This window comes from Arvicanthis niloticus, chromosome 12 (genome assembly GCF_011762505.2).
Source record: "Arvicanthis niloticus isolate mArvNil1 chromosome 12, mArvNil1.pat.X, whole genome shotgun sequence".
Taxonomy (NCBI): domain Eukaryota; kingdom Metazoa; phylum Chordata; class Mammalia; order Rodentia; family Muridae; genus Arvicanthis; species Arvicanthis niloticus.
In genome coordinates, this window is record NC_047669.1 from 10,870,154 (window position 1) to 10,892,313 (window position 22,160).

Below are 22,160 nucleotides of genomic sequence, written 5' to 3' on the forward strand. Positions count from 1 at the left end.
CTCTTTAAAGCCAAATAGTCATGACTGTAGAAGTTTCCTAAGATATATCTATAGACATATATAAAAAGGCAAAATGGAATGTCTTAGTTGTGTTTCTATTACTGTGGTAAAACACCAAGACCCAAAGCAACCTGGAGTTGGGGAGAGCTTATTTCATTTTATAGCTTGTGGTCCATCATGCAGGGAACTCGGGGCAGGAGCTCAAGGCAGGAATCTGGAGACAGGAACTGATACTGAGGCATAAGAGCCCTGCTGCCTGGCTTGTTTCCCACAGTTTGCTCAATCTGCTTTTTTATACCATCCCAAACTTCCTTGCCCAGGGTGGTACCACCCACAGTGAGCTGGGTCCACCCACACCAATCATTAATCAAGAAAATGCACTATAGATTTGCCTGTAGGCAAATCTCATGGTGGCATTATCTCAATTGCAGTTTCTTCTTTCCAGGTAATTCTACTTTGTGTCAAGCTGAGAAGAAACTAACAAGAACACAGACTTATCCTATAGCAGAGCAACAACTGCCACAGTAGACAACACAAGTTAAGAAATAGAAGTCCACTGTCAGAAATGAGTGACTTCTTTTGGGACAGGCAGGGAGCTGGGAAGAGCTTGGAAAGAAGGGTGAATGTGATCAGAACACATGAAATTCTCAAAGAATACACTTTTAAAAAATAGATAAAAACCAAGGCTCTTGGAGGGGGGAACTAGGGATTCTGAAACATTATTTCATTTTTGTGCTGAGGCATGTTGATGACTAGAAAGTAAGAAAACTACTTAAGGCAAGAGAAAGCTCTCCAAATATCTGTGAGTTAAGGTGAGAATGGTTTGAAGAAAAAAAAAAATATATATATATATGAAAACCTTTTTTTTTCTTAAATCTTATGTATTCTCGGTAGGATAATCACCTTACATTATTTTGATGTTTACTAATCCCCACGTGACTGTAGTGAGAGTCTAGCCTACATATGTTTGCAAAGCTCCTTTTGGCTCAAAAATCCAAGGAAATGTCATCTGGCTGCATTTTGCTTTGTTTCTAGGAAGATGGCTGCTCCGTCTCCAGTGTGATCTCTCTTAGTCGAAACAGTATTTCTAAGTCTACAGAGCTCTTTGCTGCTTCTGGTAATGAGACATCCTGAGGTCCAGCACTCAGTTTATTCCTATGTCTTGCTGAGAAGCCATAGTAATAATTATCTTTTTATTTTATTTTTTTTCTAAAAGAAGCCTTCTCACTTTGATACCACCGATCACAGCCAGAGGCAACAAAGGATCTCCCTAAATATGACTCCTTTTGCTACTTAAGCATTTAAATAATTGTTTTCTGAAGCTTGGCTGTCAGACTAGTAAACAACTATAATGTCTTGGTATTAATTTTACATCATTTCAATTCAAAGCAAACAGCCTACAGTTTGAACAATAGTTGGGTCTCCTAGCTGATGAGAGAGAGAAAGAGAGAGAAAGAGGGGGAAGACAGGGAGGCAGATGTTCACGTGTCTCCACCAGTCAAAGATAGTTGATATATCTAGGTTGGGTAGTGGGTTACACCTCTGATTGAGCAATACCAAACTTATAAAGCCTTTGATTAACCTTTTTAAATAGTGTATAAATGCAAAAAGGAAAAGGGGGCATGGGATAGGGGTTTTCTAAGGGGGGGGGGAATGGGGAAAGGGGATGGCATCTGAAGTATAAATAAAATATCCAATAAAAAATAGTTGGGTCTCCTTTGTTTATCCACTTTCTTCAGGTGGACAGGGAACTAAAGAAGAGGAGAACAGAGTCAAGATCCACAGTTACTGATCTTCCAAAGTCCTTCATGTTCTCCAGATGACAGCAAAGAGCTTAGGAGTGGGTGTCCGCAAACCAGCCCCATCCTTGAAAAACTCCATAAAAGTTAGAGTGGTATTTAACACACCACTTTTCACTGCTTCTTTTAATGACCATATTAGTTTGATTTTATTACTTTGGCTCCTTTCTAACTTCCTCTAATGGATGAGTTAACACATGACTCACACTTTACAGATACTTCTCTTTATCTTTAAGGATGCAGAGAAGCTTTTAAAAACATCCATCTATTTCAGTGTCTGGACCACTTTGCATTGAAAACCACATTTGATTGCCCATAAGTCCGAGATGCCATGCTGATAAGACTAATAGAATGGGTAAATAGGCAGCACTTTTGCCTTCCTAAGAGTCAAGAGGACAGTGAGTGGGGGACTTGTGTCCTCTGATTAAATTATTCTTGAGAGAGAAAGGTGCCTGAGGAGGTGCACTTGGTCATTTAGGTCACAGTTTGTTTTAGCAAGAACATTAGGATGCACCAAACCATTGCCTAAAGAAACAGCATTTATAAACACTAACAACTTTCATCCATTAAGGAAAGGGTTTGCAAAGTTGGAAGGAAATTTAATTCAAACTTTTAAAGGACAGATCTTTCTTGAATCTTCATGCTAGGATGCTAAAGATAAACAGATGCGTGCCCATCCAATTACATTCAGAATTTTGCACCAAAACACAGATGCTTCTATACAAGCCAATATAACATTAAGAACTAAGTGTCCAAGTTCTACAGAAGATGCCCTCAATTCAGCTTTCTCTCTGTCCCATGGAGAGTAACTAAACATGCAAAGCAACATGTATGTCTCATGCTGCAACTAATCTGCGTCATGAAGACTCAGAGAGCCAAAATCTGGTGACATTTGAGGAACTGTAGGACCTGAGATGACAATTATCTTCAAGCTCCAACACCCAGAAGTAGACATCAGGTCAGAAAGAAAGTCTGGAGAGAAGGCTCTCTGGTTAAAGGAACAGGAAACTGTCTCCAGGGGAGAGGAGTCTCAAGGCCCCTTGAATTTGTTGCTGCTGTTCGCAGTCTGTTTTGTTTTCTGTCTTCTTGCCCATCAGTCTCAAGGAAAACTAAAGGATACTTGAATAGCAGTAGCAGAAGAGACAAGAACAAGCGAAGGCCATAGCAGTAGAACGGTAATAATGTGCTGCAAGCAGAAACAGAAACTTCTTTTTCCCTTTTTCAACCCCCACCCCCATCCTTGACCTTGGAACAAAGCAAAAGGTAAACAGAATATAGGTGATTCAAAGGCATAGTGTCTGACTAGAAGCCAAGAAAAAACGATCCTCACAGCTGGAAAAGTACAAGGTGGACCAAGCAGCGGAGAGAGCTGGGAATCTATCTCACGCCTGGTACTTGGCTTCTTGATGACTTTTACATGCACGTGTCTGAACTTCAGCTGCACACACTAGATGTTGAGAAGTGAGGCATGGGGTAGAATATTCCCTAGGTTGCATGAGTTCCCAGTGACATACAAGCAAAACAACTCTAAACTGAATTGACATTTGAAACCCACCTAGAATTTCTGACCTAAATGGACCCAACTCACTCATTTGTCTATTTAGATGCAATCGGCTTCAATAATTTCCATGAATTTAAGACCAAGAGCCTGACAACACAATATTTAATGTGCCCAGACCATTAACCTGGAAACTATTCAAAGAAAGAAAGATTGGGAAAACTTCGGCTTACCAGAGACATAGCATTCCATACACAGTAACACTAGACAACAATGCCAGAACTGTCAGCTGTGAAAGATGCTCCAAAATGGAGGGCTGAGCATAGTGAGTTTTAATGGCAACATAGGAAGTAGCTGCAGAGACATGGGAGGCATTAAAAAGACCCAAAGGAAGATTTTAGAACTAAAGTGTAAAAAAAAAAGCAAAATTAAAATCTGCATGGGATGTTTTCAATAGCATAATGAGAAATGTCACTGAAGTCAAGTTATCTTGATAAAATCATCCAGTAGGAAAACCATGTGGTGGCCCACATCTGACATCATAGGGCTTAGGCAAGGGCAGCAGGAAAGGGAAGAGATCCAAGTAATATTCTGTGATATAGTGAGCTTTAGGCCAGCCTGGGCTACGTGAGATCCTGTCTCAAAACAAATGAACACAAAACCTGGATAAACACTATGAAATAAATGAATAAAGAGAGCCAAGGCTTTGTCTATATACAACTCAAAGGTATAATAATCAAAAGAACCACAGGTTCAGTATAGGAGGAGTTAATGATGGTATGGAAAAATATGAAGAAATACTGGTTGTAAAGTTTTCAACTGCAAAGGATTTATAAGTTCAATAAGATATAAAAGACATATTGAACCTGAATAGGATAAATTCAAATAAATGCATGCCTATATATATGATAATGAAGTTACTAAACACCGAAGATGATAAGCCAAAAACAGCCAAGGAAGCATCGCAAATGCAACTGAGCGACAGCAAATTTCCCAGCAGAAACAATGACAGACAGAATTCTCTGGATGAATGTTGCTAAAACTTTGAGAGGGAAGAGACCTCTGTCCAGTGTAAATGTTCATCGGGAATAAAAAAGAAATTGAGACAAGTTTAGAAGAGAATACTAGGTTCAATACCAGCAGACCTGCTCACAAGAAGTTGCCAGTGTCCCATGCAGGTCACTTCAGTTGGGAGGTCATGACTGTAAGTATGATTTGGAGTCTAGAGGAGGCTTCCACAGCCCTTTACCCTGTTTGTCTTCAAGCCTCTACATACTTCCCGTGACCTGTTTTTCAGTGTTTTTTAACCTTAGACAGTGTAGTATAAATGTCCTGTTTAGAGCCAACCCCTCAACTGTCTTTTAATTTCAGCATCATTGGCAGCCATAAATCTTTGCATTCGGTACCCTTCACTACAAAGAGGGGGCTTCTCTGAGTAAAGCTAAGAGTGACTTCTGCCTGTGGGTATAAGCACAGTGGGCTAGAAGGCCGTCTGGTGTCAGTTTAAAGAACAGTAGTGAGCTCCCTGCATGGGCCTGTGACTTCCCCTGGTATGAGCTGTTATCTGGACTTAACAGTACCAGACCTGAGTTCTCTCCCAGATAGTGGGAAATAGTGGGTCTCAAATATAACTAGAGGGTGACTGGTTACCCTCACTGACACCTTGCCTAGGCAGGCACATACTGCTCAGTAGGTTGGATGTTTGGCATGTAGGGTTCACAGCTGAATAAGACCATTGACGCCTTTTCTCTCTAGCAGCCTGCACAGTACATTCTAGTTTTAAAAGCTAGCCAACAGGGAGGAAGTTCCCAGCTTACTTCTTGATTTACAGCTGGTTCCGCCACAGACCTATAATTTCTGTTTTTGAGCCAGGACTATGCTGTTTTTATTACTGTGGGTTTTTTTGTTTGTTTGTTTGTTTTTTTGTTTTTTTGTATAACTTGGAATTATGTGTGGGTATACCTCCCACAGTTTTCATTGTGTCGCGTGTAGCTTCAACTATACTTGGGTTTTGTTTTTATGCTTCTACATAAAATTTCAGATTGTTTTCTGTGTCTTTGAAAAGTGGCTCTGGAAATTTTATTAGTATTTTCACTGAACCTGTAGATTGCTTTTGGTAGGACAATATAAATTATTCTAATTTATGAACATGAGAGATCTTTCCATTGTCTGGTGTCTTCCCCAACTTCTCCAGTGTTTTAAAAGTTTTGATTTTAGAGACCCTTTCATTTCAATAGTTAGGTTAACTCTTTACTTGATTGTGGCTCTTGTGCCTGGGGTAAGCCTTGATTTCCTTTCCATTGTGTTTGTCAATGATTCATAGGAAGCCTACTGATTCCAGTACAATAATTCTGTCTGTTGTTGCCTTCCTGAAAGTGTTTATCAGCTCAAAGAATTATTTTTTAAAGATTTATTTATTTAATGTATATGAGAACACTGCCACTGTCTTCAGACACACCAGAAGAAAGGCATCTTTGAAATAAAGCCAATTTGATCATGATGAGTGATATTTTTTATATGTGATTCTTAATTTGGTTTCTAAATATTTTACTGGGAACTTTCTTATCTATGTTCCACAGAGAAATCACTCTGTAATTTTTTTGGTCTGTATTTGTTTTTAGAGTTGAAGGATGTATACACACACACACACACACACACACACACACACACACATACCCCAATTGAACAGTTATAAAACACTCCACCCTTAAAAATTCAGGTTTTTCTTATGTATCTATACATACATGCACATACATGCAACAATAATCAAAGAAAAAGAGTTTATCAATTTGAGAGTTGGGGTGGGGGGGTACACAAGATATTGGGAATTTTCCCGGAGCACTGGTTCTCTGTAGAAGGCAGCTGCCTGGGTGGAATGTTGGTGGAGAGTAAAACTTGGTTTTACAGACTTTAGCATTCTTCCTAGGCTCCACCCCCACAGTTACCTGGCAACAGCCAAGTCTGCCTGACTCAGTATAAAAGGGACTGTTTTCTCCCTCCTCACTCTCTTCCTCTCTTCTGCTCTGAAGAAACTCTATTCCATACTGTCTCCACCATGTGGCTGTTCCCTCAGGGGAGGTGATTCCTCAGCATGGGTCCACAGAGGAACCTCCTCCACCTCACCATACCACACTCTACCAAACCTATGGTTCTTTCTTTCTTTTTTACAAAACACAACAGCAGAGAGTAAAGGTTGTTTAGTATAAGTAATATTTCCTCTCCTTGATTCTTCATTATTCTGGGGCCAGAGGCTGATAGCCTCAGAAGAATTAACACCTGTTGCTTCACAGTGTGTGGGGTGTGGGGGGATTAAGTAAAGGATTTATCTCTAGAGCTCCCTTCTCAGGCCAGGCAACCAGGAGCCCCTCCTTGGCCAGGCTAGTTAACTCTTTGTGATCCAGAGAGGAAGGATCTTTGAAAACTTTCTTCCAAAGATTATTTGAATCAAATTAGGAGCTCTATAAAGTCATTAATTAATCTAATCAGCATCAATCCATGAAAGTTCATCTTTATGTTGATCTGCAGGAAATTTGCTCAATAGGATGGGTAGGCTAATGCCCGGGGGTTGTTATAATAATTTAATAATGACGGGAAAGGCATATTAGCTGCAAGAAGCAAACCTGAGATGAAGTCTCTTTGGGACCTTGCCTCTCAGAGCTCACTCATCTTAGTCGTGCAAAATGGTGAGCTACCTCCAGGAAGACCACCTGTTAGCTTTTTAGTCTTTCCTAGATGGCTCCTGACAGCAGGGTTAGAAGAGGATACCTCCAAAAGTCTTAGGGTGGGGGTAAAGTGACATGATTCTATTTTAATTGAAATCAGGTGCTGGTGGTTGTTTTCTTGTTTTGTTTTTAAGGAAAAAGGCAAAGAGTTGTTCTTTTGAAGCATATACTTGTCAGGACAAATTGCAGCTTGAGTCTCAAATTCAACGAAACAAAAATTTAGTTCATTCACTTTATAAGGAACAGCAAGCACTTAACAGTATGGGGACATATCCTACCTAAGAATCTGACCACTACTTTGAATAGAAGCAGATGGGGTGGACACTGTTGTCTGATTCCTGATGGTCATTGGACTGTCTTAGGGTTTTGCTCCATTAAGCAGGAAGTTGGCTATAGTCTTTCATTATGCTCATGTATTCTCCCTCTGTCATTAACATGTCCCATGTACTCAGGAAGTATTTGATGAGCTAATATGTATATGAATAAATAAAATTAAAACCCATTGTTCAATGTGAAATACTAGTTTGCATAAGCAGAAACTGCTGGAAAGGTGAAGGTGCCCTTGGAAGAGAAGGTCACAGGAGGTGGGTACTTTGTTCCTTCCGAGATGGTGGTGAACTTCACTGAAGAACACTTGGAAAATACCAGATACACAGGAGTGCCATAATTATCCATAATCACATGCTGTGAAAGTCTTTTGTTTTGCACAGACCTATAAAATATATATTGGTTTTATTGTTTTATTTCACAATCAAGATAATTTTCCAAGTTCAAGTTGTTTTACTTTTTGTAACATAATGAACACTCTGCTTCATTATTAAGTGCTCTAAAAATTACGATTTGTAGAGGGTAATAAAACCTTGTTTTTAATATTTTTTTTATTTAATTGTGGTTCTGTCAAGGAGTATTCATGCTATTTCAAAACTGTTTTTCAGAAGTAGGAATGTGATAAACATCCTTCAACACAACTTTCTAATACTCATATCTGTTCATATTGCCATTGATTTTTTTAATTAAAGGATATGAAATCTCTGGGCTTGTGACAAATATTGTCTAATTACTCTTAAAAATTCTCTTCTATATGAAAATTGAAAATGTAGAGTTGTAAAATGTATATTTCTCTCAGTAGTTTTCAGCCTTTAGGCTTGGTTTCTTGTGTACACATTGATCCATTATTAATTATTATGAACACATACTCCTAATCAATAGTTAAATGAAAACCAATACAATCATTTCACCAATGAGTAATGTTTCAAAAAACTCCATTTTCCTGCCCTTCTATATAGCCCTTTCTTTGTAGAATGTTCACTTTGAACAACACCATGAGCCATCATTGACTCCATATGCTGTCACTGAGGTCCTGATGCTTAAACACCATTCCCAGCTCTGCTTTCTTTCTTTTTTCCAGATGAAGAAAATGAGCGAAAAATTCTTCTAGTTCATAAACAACCCATAAAATAGATAAGATCTTTAAAAAAGCCCTGTTACCAGGTTTTATTAAAAAAAAATCTCAGAACTTGGTTTATGCAAAATTTTATATTTGCTTGTGTTGTTTCATTTCAGCGTTTAGTAGGAGGTGTGTGGTCTCTATTCTTCTTTTCTCCTTTCATTCCTGTCTCTCCCTTCCTCCACTTTCTCTCTTCATCCTTCCCTCCTTCATTTCTTCCCTATCTTCAGTTTTCTCTATTCTTTTTCTGTTCACAGTGTGTTAGTTGTTATTTCAGATGTCCGAGGTGGAGTTTACAAATTCTAGGCTAGGCTAGTGAGCGTGGATATCCTTTGGTAGCTGGTCTGATGCAAACCTGCAGATTTCTATATCTGAGACTCGGCACCAGTGAAGTGTTTATAAAAAGATAAAGAGAGTATGTTCTGTGGGTGTGGAGAGGTATGGGGAAGGGGATGTCTCAGCGGGCTCATGTAGAGGCATCTCTTCCTGAGAGGGACCAGTCACACACCAGTATAATATAGAATAGAGTTTATTGAGGACATGGGGAGGGGAGCCAGGAGGGTAGTAGAGGCAGAAAGAGAGAGAGAGAGAGAGAGAGAGAGAGAGAGAGAGAGAGAGAGAGAGAGAGAGGCAGAGGAGTAGAGAAGTAGAGGCTGGCCATGACTGAATGGAGAGAGAGGAAGGGGGGAGGGAGGGGACAGAGAGGCAAGAGGGTAAGAGTAAGAGATTAAGAGATTAAGAAAGAGAGGAGGGGGCAAGCAGCCCCTTTTATAGTGGACCAGGCCTGCCTGGCTGTTGCCAGGTAACTGTGGGGAGGAGCATATCTGGCTGTTGCTAGGTAACTGTGGAGGTGGAGTTTAGACAGAATACTAACATTCTCCTGTTTTGGTTTAATTAAAACAGAAAAATTAGAAAGAGGTGATGGTGAAGCAGGAATAGGGTCGTCGTGATATCTGGCTACTTCCTTCTGGCATTGGGGGCGACGTGTCTCTAGGAGGAACCTAGAAGAATGGGTATGGGGGATGTTTGTCCGGTCTTAGGAGAGTTGGCTGTTTCCTGCTGTCCAGGGTCTATGGAGCCATCTGAGGATAGGTCAGAAGGAACAGGTCCAGTAGAAGCAGCTGTGTATGTGACAGGAGATGGGGCATCTGGAGGTTGTTTCTCTGGAGCTGTTCTGGATATGCCTGGACTTGACAAGATGTAGGGAATAAGATTAAGTACATTTGGGGGAAAGAAAAATTTTCTAAGTTGTATCTTTGAAACCCAGAGGGATTCCACTCTTTGGAATAGATAAGTGGGAATTTTAGGCAAATGTACTTATCTGGATGGTGTCTATTTGGTCCATGAAAGGTAGATCTGAGTGGGTTTCCTGTAGCTTATAAGTTTACAAAAGAGGTAACATCATAAGTTAACAATATGAGCAGTCTTTAAGATGAACCTTTGTTGGATATAGTGGCATGTTTTATTAGAGGTAGGCAAGTTTATAGGAACTCAGATATTAGGACAGTGGCATAGCAAGAAGAGGAAATATGAAGCATTTAATTGATGGCAACTGAGTTTAGGTAATGAGGTAACAGATAATATCTGTGAAAGCCTAGCTGTCAATGTAGTCAAAGGTCTGAGAAAGAGTAAACAATAATCTGCCAGTTATATATTATTTTTAAAAATGACAGAGTCCACTAATCAACAGTTCCCATGGTCTCCATAGTCTCTTGGGAGAAGTCAGTTTGGCTTCCAAGCACAGAAGACGCAGGGCTTTTTCTCTGTGGAATGGATACACGTGACATGAGAAATGACTTACCTTGGTTTAGCCAAGTCATTTGACTCAGAGCTTCCAGTTTAGTCCATTGCATTTGTTAGTGACTGTATCATCGCATACAATCCAGGCTGTATCTTCTAGGTGTCCAAGTCTTCTGAAACCACCTTGGGTCAACTGTTACAGGCTTTGGGAATTCTGTCGGCCATATAGTATTAGCAGACTTCTGACAAGATTGAGAGTCATAAGGATTAATTGTAACTGAATAGAATTTAATAGCAGTAGTAAAAAAAAATCTATTAAGACAGGATAGGAAAGAGTCTTTAGTAACTTTGGCAGGTTATGTAGGTAGAGAAAAGCACATTCTTGTTTTAGCAAAGAAACATTTGGCTAGGGCCAGAATAAGAAAGCTGGCAACAGTGGCATACGATCAAATGGCTGGCAGGTTGGGGCTGTGGGCCCGCAGCTGAGGGGAACACAGTGTCCCTCCATTGTCTCCCTCCCTCTCTTGCCTTTCCTCCCCTTCTTTTCTCCCTTTATTCTCTTCCCTCTACCTTCTCTTCTACTCTTTTTTTCTGTCCCTCTTTCATCTCTCTCCCTCACCTTCCCTCTCTCCTTCCTTTCACCTTTTATGTTCCAAATGAAGTTTTGCAACATGAATCAGAGGTTTTCAAATTATCACAGGGAAATTCAACTTAAACACTGATACCTGCTAGGTCCAAAGGAAACTCTAGTTCCGCAGATTCTGGCACCTAAACATAAGCCAGCACTCTTTAGGGACTTGTGAAGCCTATCCCCCCACCCCCTTTCAAAGTAGCCATATCCCTGACCATTGGCAGAAGGGACAAATGGCTATTTCTGGTGCCCATTTAGCACATCAAAGGGCATGCTGGCCTTGGGCTCCATCAGTACCACACTTACCAATTACTCCTCAAATAGGGAACATTTCCCTATTAGAGAACATTTAAAGACATTAGTGTGGGAGCCCTGCCTGAGAATATGGCCAAAACACCTCCTGGAATACGCTTTGATGATCACAAGCACCATTTCTCACAACTACTTCCATAGTCATATACATGTTGTCTCTGTTACGTTCATGGCTTGCTTACCCATAAGGTCCATCTCTTGGATCTACATCAGTTTCCTTATTTCTACAACCCCATTCCTGATTTATTCTTGCCAAGTTAATTTTTGTCTATTTTATGAGACTACCAATAAAATACCTTCTCTATAATCTTCCCCTTTAGACTTTTAATGTCTATGCAATGATGTATGTATTATTGACTTCTCTGTGTTTGGACCTCTTTGAAAATTATACTGTTTTTTGTTTGTTTATTTGTTTGTTTGTTTTGGCCTGATTTCAGTACCAGTTAATAAGCCATTTCATCATAGTATTTTGGGTAGACTTGCCTCCTTGAACTCTAAATTCAACTTACTCTTCCTTCTACCTTGATTTCTAAGGCTAGATCCTTGGCAAACTAACTTCCTTAACTCCATTGTCTTCTAGCAATTGACCCAGTCTATAGTACAAAGTTCGACCCCTAAAACTCGTTGCCCCCGATGTCATTCCTTATACTCACGAATCTCATAAGAATCCCTTGAACAAATACTGGAACACAAAGTAAACTGAAAGATAAACATTTTTTATTAGTTATGTTTCTATTGATGTGATAAGATACCACGACCAAGGCAGCTTACAAAAGAATAAGTTTATTTGGAGCTTACAGTTTCAGAGGGTTATAGTCCATAATGTTCACCATCAAAAGCATGGCAGCAGGCAGAAAGGCATGGTGCTGGAGCAGTGGCTGAGAACTCACATCTTGACCTGCAAATAGGAGGCAGAGATCCTCTCAAGTGACACCTTCTTCAACCAGGCCATACTTCTCAGTGTTTTCCAAAAATTTGTACCGATAGGGGATCAAGTATTCAAATGCATGAGTTTTTGGGAGCCAATCTCATCCAAACCACCACAGCACTTAAAACCTTCTGTAATCTGGCCTTTGTCTAGCTTTCTAGCTATCAGTCCACTTACTACTGAAGTGGACTGAGTGTCCCAGACACTTTTATGTTTCAGTGCCTTTGTTCAGCCTGCACGTCCTAGGCAGCCTGTTCTTTTTAGATTTTTGTTTTGTTTTGCTTTGCTTTGTGTTTTGCTGCTGTGGTTAATTTGACACAAGTTAGAATTATCTTGGAAGACAAACTTCATTTGTGAAAAATTTCTCTACTCTGCCTATAGGCAAGACTGTAGGACATGTTCTTGATTCATGACTGATACTGGGGAACTCAGAGTATCAGAGCTGATGATGGTACCACCCCTAGACAGGTGGCCCTGAGTTGTAAAAGAAGGCAGGATGAACAAGCCATGGGGAGAAAGCTGGTAAGCAGAACCCTTCCATTGTCTCTGGTTCAGTTCCTACCTCTAGGTATAGTCATCGCTTCCTTCAAAGATGGAATGTGATATAGAAGATGAAGCCAAATAAATCCTTTCTTTCACCAGTTGCTTTTGGTCATGGTACTTTAACAAATCAAGAGAAACCTTAGTTAAGTCAGAAATTGGTATATAGCTGTCAGGACAGAAGGAAACTCTACTTCCACAAACTTCAAAAGGCAGTCCAAACATGCAGAAATGAGCTCAAACTGAGCTACAGAAAATTTTCTGGTGATTAGACAAAAATCAGCATTTCTCAGCAACTTGTGAAACCTGTTCCCAGCTAGCGAAAGGGGTCATTTCTCTGACCTCTGGCAGAAGGGTCACAAGACTTTCCATTGAGCTACACTTATTGTTGTATATTAAATTACACGCTGGCCTCCAGGCCTCTTCAGTATTCCTATTACCTGTTATATATCTCAAAGCTACAAGCCTAGCATGCTGGCTTCTCCCCTCCCCAGGCTTTCCTCCAAGATATGTGCCTGTTATCTTTATAATGGTGAAGCTGCTACCTTTCTTCTCACGCCTTCTATTCTCACCATGGTTCCTCTATCCTCACTAGTCTCATCTCTCTGGCATGTAGGCCTGGCATGTTGGCCAGGTTCCGTTTAATTCTTTCTCTCTCTGCTCTGGACTCTCTGCATGCCACTGGCAATTTGCTTTTTCATATCTACGATAAAAATCGTATTCATATCATGAAGTGGTCATGTCAGAAATTTCTATACTGTGCTCCCTAGAATATACCAGTATTGTGAAATATTGCTGTGACAAACCTAACAATGTGTTTTTAGGAGGCTGGTGGTGGTATTTGAACTTGGGGCTCAAATACCATGCTTCTTTGGCACCCAGACAATTAGGAGTGAGTCTGAAACATCAAACATTGACTTTTGAACTTTTGTCCTTTCGAGTGTTTGCCTGATTGCGACTGTGCTCTGGTTCTTTCCTCTTGGCATAAGAAAGCACTAAGCTTTTTTTCACCCTCAGGAACCCACAGTTGAAAGATTTTGGAATTTTACAGAGATTTTAGAATTTAAGAGAGATTTTGGCTATTTTTTTTTTTTTTAAAAAATAGGGTATTTTAGAGTGCTTTGAAAGAGACTTTCAACGAGATTGAATTTGTACAATGTTTTTGTTTGTTTTAAGACAGAGTCTGTCTCTATAGTCCTGGCTTTCCTGGAAGTCACTAAATAGACCTGGCTAGTCTTGAACTCCTAGAGATCAACTTGCCTCTTGACTCTTGAGTGCTGAGATTAAAGGCATGTACCATCATACCCAGCAAGTGTTTGGATTTTTAAAGAAAGCAGAACATCTGAAATGTGGAATGTTTTATATTATTATATTGATATTTCTATCAATATGAAATCTTGAGGATAACAATAAAGAAAAAGTTATGATTTTATATTGATGTATTGCTGTGTCACATTATCAAGAGGTCAATTGTCTTAGCTTGTCATCAGCATGCATGAATCTGATAAGAACTGGAGTCAAAGGCAATTGTGAGCCTCAGGTAGGTTCTGGAAACTGAACTTGAGTCCTTTAAAGGAGCTTTTAACTATTCCTGCATCTCTCTAGTCCTCAGGCATCTCTCTAGACTTCAGCCATCTCTCTAGTCCTCGGGCATCTCTCTAGTGCTCAGCCATCTCTCTCACCTCCTGCTTAATATTTTGTCAACTTGACACATTTGCTAACAGAAACCTCAAATGGAAAAATGATCCCACTAGATCTGCCTATGGGCAAGCCTGTGGGGCGTTTTCTTAATTAATGATTGATTCAGAAGGACCCAGCCCCCTGTGGGTGGTACTAGCTTTGGGCTGGTGTTACATAAACAAGGCAGATTGAGAAAGGCATAAGGAGAAAGTAACGAAGTAGGTTTCCTCCATAACTTGTACTTCAGTTTCTGGCTCCACATTCCTGCCCTGACTTCCCTCAGTGCTAGAACGTGACCTGAGATGTTGCAAGCTGAAAGAATCCCTTTCCTTTCCGAGTGGCTTTTGGTTGTGGTGTTTTTCACAGCAACAGTAACCTATTTAAGACTGTGCTGAAGTTCACAAGGAATTTCTTCTCATTAACTGATGTTCTCACACTACATCCGGACAGTGCTACTCTGCACGCCACAGAGTAACTGCTGGTTATGCAGAGCTTCTATGAGCACATTTCTCTGGTCAAAGGTTGTTTTGATGTTTATTGTTACTTAGTGGCTTAAAACCATAAACATCAGCCTCTGTGTGGCAGGAATGCTGACATAGCTTGTCCGGGTACCTGGGAATCAGGGTCTCCAGTGAACTGTAGCCAAGTTATCGGCAAAGAGAGGCTCTGATTGGCTCAGCTGGAGTCGGATACTTTTTTTTGTAGATACCAACTCTGTCCATGGAGACAGAATCACATTTATTACATCTGTGTCTTCAGCCGGGGCCTGGGGAGGGTGGTGGGAGAGGAGGAGAATCTGTTTCAAGTGTACTCATGGAGTTAACCCAGTTGACCCAGGTCCAAACTAGCTCACGTGGCTCTGACTAGGTTTTAGTTAATGATGAGCTGATGAACTGAAAGGCTTTGCTTCATACTGAGCCACATGGGCTGCTCACAGCATGGCATCTTGTTTTATTCCTGATCTTGATAGCAAACAGTATCCTCTGGGCTCCAAAACCTCCAAGTTCCAAGAACACTCTTACTTTGTTTTCTTTTGAGACACAGTATTATATAGCTAAGGCTGCCTTTGAACTCTATGTAGACAAGGATGACCCTGAATTCAGATCTTCATGCTTTTACTTCCCTGGTGCTGGATTATGACTATATACTGCTAAGTCCAGCTACCCCACAATTTTTAAGCTAATTTAATTCTTGTAATCTGATCAAAAAAATTTATCCCATGCAACATTCTACCTGTGAGATGTGACTCCATATTACCATTGACAGTGATTTGAGGGAGGGTCTCATGTAAAGAGATGAATATCAGACAGGGCATCATTGGAAATCATCTCCAAGAGTGCTTATCTCAAAAATCAAGTCAGACCATAACTCAAATATTATACAGCCAGGAGAAGCTCTGATCAACTCTGCTGAAGTTGAGTATTTTTTTTTTTTTGTAGCTATCAAGTCTGTCCATGGAGAGAGAATTACATTTTTAAAACAATAATTTTTATTTTTTGAAGTTGAAATATAATTGCACCAATTCCCTTTTCCTTTCTTTCTCCCCAGTTCTCCCCCAACCCCATCACAGCCCCCACCACAGTGCCCCATTCCCATCTCTGGAATCCATGCCATGTCCTCTAACTGTTGCTACATAGATGTCATATTATTTATATTAATATTACTTTAAATATAACCCATCCTACTCAGTGTGTATAATGTATTTGTATGTACATGAAGTCTCATTAACATGGCTGACTAAACAAGAACTGAATAAGGACCACACCGAAAGACAGGTTTAACACTGAAGGGGTAAATCTCATGGGGCCTCGACTTTCAATAGACAACAGGCAACTATGGACCGCTGGAGGCCCAGGGAAGGGCCTTCCAACTGATTATTGCCCAGTGGTCACAATAACATCTTAAAAGACATCCCACCTCTGTGAACAGAGTAGGAATTTTTAGGAAACAGAAAGGCTAAACTGCTCACTTGTGTTACTGGTGACCTCACTGGCTTTTACACACATTCAAACATATGTGCACATATGCACACGACTGTAGACAAGCCCAGATCCACTGTCCCGAGCAGCTTGCCTCATTCCTCTTGTGCATATTGGTGTTCTGAAAGCACTTCTAGCTGAGTGAATCATTAGACCTTTGAAAGCAAATGTTTGAGAAATGATGTCTAAAAAGAAGCCAGTCTTGGCTAGGATCTCAGAGCAAGTTAATGGCAGGGATAGGAGGAAGGTTAGGATTCTGATTCTGTCTAGAAGTGGCATTTGGGTACTTTTCTGTAATTTTCAGAAGGAAAGCCTTGTCTGTGTTTGGGTTTGCAAGGAATAGAGAAAGAATTGCTGAAAAGAAGGAATGGGCTGCTTGAATGCAGTAAGAGACCAGTAAGATGAGGCCACTCCCTGGAAGCTAGGCCAAGTACAGGTCCAGTGAAATTACTCATCTGCTGTCTGCATCAGCATGGGGGTGGGGGTCGGGGAGGAGTCAAAGCAACTGAGGAAGCAGATGCAGATGAAGTGGATAAGGGCAAGTGTTGGAACGATCTGGGGAGGATGAAGCCAGGACACATAGGGAAGAATGAAGTCCTTCTTTCCCACAAGGAGAAGAGATGAAAGGGAAGCTCTGTGATCTTGAGTTGGCACGGGCAGCCAAGAGCTTCACATCAGAGAGGGTCTGCCAGCAAGTCAACATCAGCTGTGTTGGGAGAAACTAAGGCAGGGTGGAGTCAGACTTAGGAGCCAGAGGGTAACCTACATAACTGCTGTGGGGAAGCAACTGCACATCAAAGGACAGGAAATAAAAGACAGCAACAAGGTCCTACCATGTAGAATGCTGGGATTGTGGGTGCCACTAATTCATAACCCTGTCCCCCCAGAGTGTAGCTAGCCCATGCAGACCTTTCTCAGTCCACTGCAATCCTGAGACAGCTGGATCTACTTTACTGCCTTTACTTAGACCCAAGGAGACTGGGAAGTCAGCTTCTAGAAACAATTATACAAGGACAAGCTGTTCTCCCCTTCTACCCAAGGTTCACGGTACGTGCAAGAAAAAAAAATTAAATATTTGGAGCAAGAGAAAAGATGTTCCCCAGCTAGTTTCAAAATATTTGTAACTCTGTTGTCTGGGAATCCAATTATAAGATGTCATATTCAGTTCTTCAGGAGATTGTTCTGTTATATGCTTAAGAATAAATCAGCTTGGGCTATGGCTTGAGGCATTTAAGCAAATGCCAGAAGCATCACTGTGTGGCTAGCAGGAAGCAGTGTGGCCCAGTGGTTGTTACCATGAGCTTTGGAGCCAAGCTGCCTGGGACTCATCTTTCACTAGTCACATGGCACTGGGTGACTCGTGGCCCTTGGTGCTTTGTTTTCCTGTCTCTAAGATGGCGACGGCATCGTCATCTGTCTCATGCAGTTGCTGTAAAGAGTCTCTGATAAACAGAACTCAATACTTATCAGGCACTGGCTGTGTGTTGGTTTGTTTAGAATCAGACTCCATGGTGAATTTTGTAGAAGCTCCCAGGAAGTGGGGCTGCTTGCTTTCGTCCTGGCTAGAAAAAAAAACAAGAGATGCTGCCATGGTTCCTTTCGGGGAGAGGAAAGGAGCTATTTCTCTGAGCATAACTCTGCTCTGTCACTAGCATAGCCTGGCTTGGCTTCTGTCTGTGCCAGAAAACAAGGTTGCAATATTAAATTTAAAAAAAAAAAAATCCAACTTTTCTTAACTTCCCCGCCACTTGGATATCCCCGCTCCCACATTGCCTTTCCCCAGCAGAATGCTTTGGACTGTTTAATTTAACTTTTTGAAGACTAACTCTATTTTTAAGTTTTGCTTACATAGTAAGCCTGCATGTACATGTCTACTGTGGCACCATCCATACATAACAGTGTCCAGGGAATCCACACAGATAAGTCAACACCATCAACAAGCTATAAAGATTCAACACGTGCACACAGTGAAGTAGTGTTCGCCAGCATTAAGAACAAAGTCCTTTTGCTTGCAGGATGTAGATGGAACAGGACATCAGCCCGCCAACCAAAGCATGCCCTGCCTCACTCAGATGTGGAATCTCTTGATCTGGTGTGATGGGAAGAACTTGATGTCACTAACATGGTAGTCTTATGGCCAGGATCATTCAAGGAGCGGAAAAGTTGAACACCAAGATGCCAGCCAGCATTGGTTTCATTTTCCTCTCTCTCTCTCTCTCTCTCTCTCTCTCTCTCTCTCTCTCTCTCTCTCTCTCTCTCTCTCGGCAGAAACAGCCATTATTGGGCCCACATTAAGGATCCACTAGTCTTGAGAACTTCTACGAAGTTGCTGATTTTCTCCTCTCCATGTTCTTTTTTGCCTGTTTCCATAGCCTCGGGAGCAGCTTCTTCCAATAGCAGCTCCTGATTTTCTGTTTCTGCCTCTCCTCCAGACTTTCTGTCACAGCCTGGTACTTCAGCAGCCAGATGACCCAGCTGTACAAACTTCCTGGTACACTTTGGCCACACAACCTTGAGGGCAGAAGGTCTTGGAATTTATTCTAGGCTCTGCCCCACAGTTGCCTGGCAACAGCCAGGTGTACCGGATTCAATATAAAAGGGGCTGCTTGCCCCTTCCTCTCTCTCTTGCTCTCCTGCTCTTGCTCCCTACTCTTACCTCCCTCTTCCCACTCCTCTCCCCCCTCTCTCTTTCTCCACTTGCTCATGGCCAGCCTCTACTCCTCTACTCTCTCTGCCTGTCTCTGTTTCTACTCCCTCAACTCCCCTGCCCATGCCCTGAATAAACTCTATTCTATATTATACCTTCTTATGGCTGGTCCCTCAGGGGGAAGGGATGCCTCAGCATGGGCCCACAGAGACACCCCTTCCCCAACAGCTGACTGCACATCTACCAAACATATTTCTTCTCTCCTTATATTTTTATATAACATAACAGAAGGGACCACCATTTGATATTTTCCTATCATAGCACTGAGGGATCCCAAGCAACTCTTGGAGGCGATCCATGGCAGCCTGGCCTCACTTGGTCTTGTGGGGCATCATTCTTAGCAGAGTGTGACAGAAGTTGCTGCTGGGACTCAGAAGTAGCAGAGACCTTCGAAAGGGTTGGAGTTGATCTGCTTTCAGAGAAAGGTCAGGTAACTTAATTTGTTAATGTGGGAACTTCTAGAAATGTTGATTCCCTCGCAGTGTACCACCACTACTTCATGGCCTGGCACTATCCACTTGGCCACAATGGCTGCCAGGTGGCCCAGAAGATGGCTTCTGCCATCAGGCACAAGCCCTGACCTCCTGTCATCTTGGTAGCCACCTGACATAGTTATAGAGCACTTTGATCTTAAGGCCATCTTTCTCTTCATTTTCTGCCCCCCACTTTGGTCCCCAGTCTCAGGATAATGTTTAAAATATCCAGTTTTGGTGGTGAATAAAATGTGGCCCTATTGTATCTATCATCTTGGTTCTAGCGTCAAGCCCAGAGACTGGCACATAGTAGGCACAGGGCAAATAACAATGTGAACACAGGCTTAAAAACTCAAGCTGATACACGGAGGTAGAGAATAATTAATGTAGCTGTCATAGCAGTGAAGGATTGTCAGGGATAGCATCTCCTGTCCCAAATGAGCTAATTATTGAGGTAACTGAAAACTTTTCTTTCTGAGAAAAAAATGTGCCACATAGGGTTTAAATTTTATTCTGTAATAAAATGCCTGTGGCATGGGAAGGAGGGGCAGGAAGGGGCACAGGAAAGTGGGAGGATGGGTGAAGGGCAAGCAGTGTCTGCAAGAAGACCCACTAATATGTACCTCAGCTGTAAACTCTTCATTCACAGACACAAGGCCTGTATTGGAACCCTGAAGAACCTTCTTCCTATAAGCATATGCCATAGCTGATTGATTAGGGGAGACCTGTTAATGAAGGCATTAATCAAAGAAACTCCCCAGCCTCAGAGGGAGCCTGTACTAATTAGGAGTACCAGAACACCTACACAAACAGTTCCAAGGCTGTGGTACAGATTGCTGCGGGATGCTGTGGGATGCTGTGGGTTGCTGTGGGATGCTGCGGGATGCTGTGGGATGCTGTGGATTGCTATGGGATGCTGTGGGATGCTGTGGGTTGCCGTGAGATGCTGTGGGATGCTGTGGGTTGTTGTGGGTTGCTGTGGGATGCTGTGGGATGCTGTGGGTTGCTGTGGGATGCTGTGGGTTGCTGTGGGATGCTGTGGGATGCTGTGGGATGCTGTGGGATGCTGTGGGATGCTGTGGGATGCTGCCACGCCTACTGCTCTTTCCTCCCCTTTAGGGCCTGGTTGTTAAAGTCTGCATCTCCAATGATCAACCCACAAGATGAGTGGCAGCCCAACTCCAGTGAAGACCTCAGGAGGTGGAAAGCTTTCCAGCTCTCTGCAGTTTCCAAGGAAGCTAGAGAAACAGCTGTGCAGAGTTTCCATCCCCTGTCTCCTGTGGTTCAGACAGTGAGGCTTCTGGCTCTCTCCTTCAGTTCTGTCCTTCATTTCCTATCCTTCCATATTGATTAACATGCTCATCCCCATCAGCATTTTCTAGAAACTACTTGTGTATATGTAAAGATGCATTTAATATGTCATAAATGTATATTCCTTGAAACGTTACATATTTTTGCCATGAGTGATTGTTCTGTAAGCCAAGCAGACATCTTGGCAAGTTCAGCTGTGCCCATCTTGCAAAAGGTCATCCCAGCTAGCTTATCAATGTTTTACACTGTGGTAAGAGTAGGACACGAGATTTTCTCCTGAGTGTCCATCTGCTCCCTACTACCTGGAAACACTGCACCTGTCCGGAAGAAGGGTGAATGTAGAAAGAGGCAGGAGAAGAGTTGGCAGGGCCCATCAATGGTCTTAGCCCTGTTGGGTAAGGCTTTTCAAGTGCTGCAGAATGAAGACGAGTGCTCACGGCCCTGTGAGCATCTTCTCACCCACGCTCTACAAGACAGCCCAATACATTAATTGGTTTCCTGGGGAGCACTTTGATAGAATCATGTCTGGGTTTGTTGGATTGTTCTAGGGACCTCAGGAAGAGGGGTAGACTGGCTTTACTCCTCCCCAAGGGAAGGAATTTAAACCTTTCCCATGCACTGACATGTCGTGACAGGAGTTTTAAGGCAGGCCCGTAGACTCCAAGCTTAGGCAAAAGCTGATCATCAAGACATGTGTCTTTTCTGAGAAAACTTAGTGTCTTGTTCCCAAAGCTTTCAACTATTCCCTGTAGCTGTCGTTCAGAGCAATCTCCTTGTATGTAAAGCCAACCAACTGAAGATGTTAACCACATTTACAAGATGCATCCACAGTAGCACCCAGATAAAACCATATTCCATTAAATAACAGAGTGCTACCACCCAACCACATTGGCACAGGACACTAACCATCACACTGTCCTTCCCCTCATTTAGCTTCCATATTTCTTTCAGCTAGGCAGGCAAATTTCACTGTAGATCTCTTCTCTACATTCTCAAGGCTCCTATACATGGTGCCTTATTTATTTTTACATATTAGCAAATGCTGCTCATATTAAGCTGGAGCTCTGAGCCATCCTAAAAGGTTTTAGTATTAGGTCTTGCCTCTCTCACACAAGCCGTTGACTAGTGTACCCAGAACGTGTAAATGTTGTTCCTTTCGTGCACCAAGAAGAGGGAAGACATGGAGAACCGATACCATGAGCTAACCCTCTGGGGAGGGAGATAGTCTTAGTGACACTGAACAGATGTGTACACATACAAGAACCCAAGACGGTGATAAATTAACAAGGCTTCTCTGAAATGACATGGGGCCTCTGATGAGGGAGGTACCATCATTCATTGTCAAGGAGACTGGTGGAGAAAGCAGTTGGATAGCAGCACATTTTCCTTTCAA

General features: G+C 41.9%; 1 pseudogene; it reads right to left on the reverse strand.

Annotated features, from left to right (window-relative positions):
• Positions 1 to 18,553: 18,553 nt before the first annotated feature.
• On the reverse strand, positions 18,554 to 19,593 carry LOC117718002 (large ribosomal subunit protein uL13 pseudogene; annotated as a pseudogene).
• Between the last annotated feature and the right edge of the window lie 2,567 nt (positions 19,594 to 22,160).